Here is a 4,944-nt window from a genome sequence, read left to right as displayed (position 1 = left end):
TGCTCAGAAATCCCGCGACGTGTACCAAGTGTCTCGACAGTGTCGATCGCCGATGATTGCCGGCTGGCCTCGGCTCTGCCGCCGGGGAAAGCCGGCTGATGCCCCAGGCCCCGCACGCCGAAAATATACCAAGCTGGGTGGAAAAGAGTAACCTTATCAAGTTTTGTTCAGGATACCCAAGTTTCGGTGCTGGCTTAATTGATGATTTTTTAAATAAAACGTTTTCATCTGTTACAATTATTGTTGACAATGCGAAATGAAAGGAAAGTGAGCATTTTTTTTAATAGTGCCGTCATTAAGTTGTACGGGTCGTTGCTGCCGATGTTTCGCTCTAATTACTTACTTCTTGTGTTCGCAATGTGTGTGTAATTTGATTTGTGAATTTAAAGTTAGTGTTTTCGCTCCCGATTTTCTTCGTGTGAACATTTCCTGGACAATTTTATTTGCAATTAGTGTTAATTTTTGCCGGCCTCGGTGGCGTAGGGGTAACGTTCTCGTCTACCAAACAAGAGGTCGTGGGTTCGAGTCCAGCCTGGGGCCGTATTCTGTAACTCCAAACCGATCGGTGCGGCACCGATTCGTCGGGTGCGACGTCACACCGACTCCCGGTAAGAAGTCGTGTGATTCTGTACGAACCCGGTCGGTGCGGCACCGACGAGAGGACGGGAGATCGTCGGTAGCCGTACCGACAGCAAAGAGGTGTCGGTACGGCCACCGACTAGTGGGTTTCATGAATTCCCCGGTGCGCATTGTACGTTTTATTTTGTTTTTACCTCATCACCGAGTAAATAATGAGGTTTTCTCCAATGTTATCTTTTTCTGCCCCTTCGAATACGCCTCTATAATTCACTGTGTCATCATCTATATTAATTACCTTGACAGAAATATAAGATAATGGTTAATAAAAATGAGGTTTGCTAACATATAATGACTTTCTCTCATTTATGTTACCGCACTTTCACTCGCTTGTAATAGGCTTTATTTCTCTCTATCATCATTTATTTGCTCCTTTGACATAAAAAAGATATTTTTGATTAAATATGAGTTTTGCCGCAATGTTATCACTTTATATCACTCTGAATAGGCGACTGTTATTTCACTCAATCATCAATTTGGCGTTTCTCTCGGCATAGAAATAAGATATTTTTATTTAAGTATGAAGTTTGCCACAACGGTATCAGTTTCTTTCATTTTTAACGGGCAACTATATTTCATTTCATCGTCAGCCATTGATTCCCTTGACGATAAAAGAAGATATTTGTTAATAAGTATGAGGTTTACCGCAATATTATCATTTTCTCTCACTTGGAATGCGCAACTTATACATATGTATTTCACCCAATCACAATTTATTTACTTCCTCGTCATTACACTTCTTTTAATTGCACCCAGCTCCATATTTTTATAACAATTTCCTAACTTGTTCCTCTAATATGACATTTACATTTGCATATGAATCCTACGTTCACGTTCCATGGTATGTTATTTTCGTCTGCTACGGTGCCAATGGCATAACCTTCCGTTGATTACATTTAGACGGAACTTACTTAATGACAACTATATGACCAAATCATTAATAAATAGCATTATACGGAACCAATATTTAAAAAAAAGAAACCACGATCTCAAGGATAGTTTCAATAATTCATTCCAGCAACAAAAATCTTCATCACATACAAACTTTATTGTGATGTTGTAATATTGTTTCCTTCGATTCTGCAGGTACAGCATTACTACCACACATTATATAAGCATTGTTAACAACTTATCCAATATCGTTTATCTTAATCTAGCAATAAGTCGTAATTTCCGCAAATAAAAAGATTGAGAATGACGACAACAAACTGTGCCAATGAGTCTTCACTTGTTTTTACCCTTCTTTCATTGGTGGAGACACGTGAAACTTCGGATATATTCGGATTTTCCCTGTTTGGGAAGGAAGGGGAACCGTACCGACTGGTTTGAAACCGACGACCTTACAGAATCGCTGAAAGTGTCGTCGTCGGTGCGGAATCCGTTGTCGGTACGGTTTGATGTCCAGTCGGTGGGCTTGAAAGGGAAACCGACCGGTGCGGCACGGACGAAATACAGAATACGGCCCCTGGGTAGGTTTCCCCGGTCCAGGGCATGGTCGTTTGTCTACGTTTTCTTGTTACATTTGTTGAACACTCCGGTGTAAAATGGCCAATAAGAGCTGTATCCGGTGGTTTGAGCATAAAATAAAATAAAAATAAAATAAAATAAAAATAAAATAAAATAAAAATAATTAGATTTGTGAAGTAACAGTACGTGTCGTGTTGATGTTGATTTCCTTCGTGAGTACTTTTCTTGGACAAGTGTTCTTGTAAAGTGTGATCATTTTATTTAATTAGTATATTACTACTTTTCCTCTTCTATTCTTGACCTTGTTCAATTAACTTTTGATGATGTTTCATGGACCTAAACTCCATGAAACATCATCAAAAGTTTTAAAAAATCATTTAATTTGTTGAATTGAAAGTGAGTTTTACGACGTTAATAAATAAATGTTTGTGAACTCAGTAATTCTTGTGATGGTATTTATTGCTGAATAATCCTTGGCAAAGTCGACGAGGTTTCAGCGTAGTTGCGTTGACAATGGTTATTTTTCGTAAAAAAGTATTTCAAAAGCATCAAGGCGAGACATTACTATGTCCCTAATTTGTTTTTCTTTAATTATAAATGGTTTTCAAGGCATGGCAGGGCCCGTTTAGAAGTTAATTGCAATTAAAACGGTGAATCCTAAGAGGTTTTATCACGGTATTGTTGACAGTATATATTGGTAGTTAAATTAGGTAAAATATTTACTCATTAGGATAAGAGCTGGTTATTGAAGCATTATTACCATGTTTTTAAGTAATAATAAATAATTATCATGAGCTTATAGCCCTTTAAACATCAATAATTATTAATAATAAATGCGAGACGATAAGCAGACTAAACCCGACGGCCATATTACTTGTAGCGAGTAGCATGCCATGGACCTCACTAGACTTTTGCAGCGGTGAGCGTAGCGGTGCTCGGCCGCTACAGCGGCTACGTCATCATCTGATGACGTATCTAGCAGTAGTGAGGTTTCTGGAAACGGGCCTAAGTTGTCAACAAATATTTTTGTCCCTGGTAGTAATTTACAATCATCCACAAGTCCTAAACTACATCTCCTCCTTGACCAAGATCTGTTCTCCGAAGGTTGGCTACAGCATGATAAAGGATGACTTGATTCGGAAATACACCATAACTTTAACCCAATTCTTATTCGTTTCCCTCTAATACATTGCTTGCAGCCATATATACCATAGTAAGGGTTGAGTGATTCATCCACCAAACAGTATTCTCCAGCGCTTACAATGTTGAAAGTCTAGTACAAAATCTCAAACAAAGGTTGAACTTTACATAGCCTGTCCTTGCCATTACTCTCCCCATTATAATAACTATCTGCCAGATGCAGAAACCTTAAAATTTCTTCAAACCTGTCCCCTCGCATTGACTTAGAAACTATTTCGATGGTGCAGTCTGGAGATGACCTCCGATAAAGCCATCGACTAGGTAGACGGTGATAACCTGAGGGTAGAAACATTCCAAACACTTTATAAATCTCTTCGATTTGTAAGTACGAATAATGTACTAGCATTTTTTACAATTGTTCAGAAAATTGTCTAGAATTTTTCTGCTGACAGCGTTGATGGTAGAGCTATTTCAGATTTGTTTTACCTCTGCTCCATCACTAAGGTATGTCTTCTCCTCTCAGCGGTAAATGGGAAGCATATATAGCAAGGGTGTGCAACAAAAGTAACAAAACAATATTTACAAAAGAGACGGTTGAGAAGTTTTTAAAGCGCTAATTCCGTCCTTATATCAGGTATATCTTTCGGAGACTAGAACTTGAATACAAAGTACAAAGATTTGGGTGGCGTAGCGTAGTACTTAGTTTCATTGCCAATGTTCACCAAAGTTACTAATTTCCTACACTGATTTCCACCTTGAAATCTGGATTTCATTGCCACGGATAAGTTTAACGAGAAACAAAGTAATCAGTCCATTCCACCGAGAATACACCACATTTCTGAGAAAATACCTGTTTTTGCTGTGTTTACCGAATTGTTCAACATTGTGCATAATGGAATGGCAGAGATATAAAATTGTCTTCGATCTATATTAGGCTTATAAAATAATTATTTATTTATTTAATCAATAAACAGAATAAAGCATACCTATAAGTCAAAACTTTAATATTTAGTGCCACAAGTGCCCAGACGTATCTTTAGATACGTCAAAACTTCACTGATTAGTTTTGTCATGAGCTGGAAAGAAAAATGATTCTCTTTAAAGAGATAATATTTCTTATACATTTAAAATAAAACAGGTAAAAACTGGATTCAGAAAACTCAATGCTTAATATGAAAATTAAATTTTCACAAGACCATAGCGTAGCGATTTCTAAGTAGTTTATGACCAGCCATATGTAAGTAAGCATAACTATTGCAAATATAGGCATAAATAATCTAAATCACTTGTATACCATTAGAGGACTTTCTTCTGTCATGCTATGTAAAGAAATTGCATAAAAAACAAATTAAAGAGTATTTAGGAATTTTTAAAGTGTGACGTATCTGAAGATACGTCTGGGCATTAATGGGTAACTGTAGAAGATTGCGTTTATTTCGTTCAACAGAGAACTCCGGCGTTTCAAAGCCATCACTTTTACTTATTTGAGCTCAGAGCCCAGTTTAACTATTTTGTTTACATGATTATGATATAGATTACACGGCAATGTTATGTATACTCTGTACGCATAATTTATATTTTATATACAACTATGGCCACGAGTATGATTGGAATAATCAGTACTTAAAATTGATGTTCGCGAAAATTCGGGGCTCCTGCCTCTGACTGAATTTATTTTATATGTAGTTCTATTTTTACGTA

At 37.1% G+C, this 4,944-nt stretch overlaps 1 non-coding gene across 1 annotated transcript; it reads left to right on the top strand.

The window, feature by feature from the left end:
* The first annotated feature begins 468 nt into the window (after positions 1-468).
* Trnag-acc lies at positions 469-540 on the top strand. The gene has a single exon. It is a non-coding gene; the product is annotated as a tRNA-Gly (tRNA).
* Positions 541-4,944: the final 4,404 nt, after the last annotated feature.

Source organism: Ischnura elegans, chromosome 1 (assembly GCF_921293095.1).
Source record: "Ischnura elegans chromosome 1, ioIscEleg1.1, whole genome shotgun sequence".
NCBI classification, from domain to species: domain Eukaryota; kingdom Metazoa; phylum Arthropoda; class Insecta; order Odonata; family Coenagrionidae; genus Ischnura; species Ischnura elegans.
This window is presented reverse-complemented; position numbering and strand designations above follow the sequence as displayed.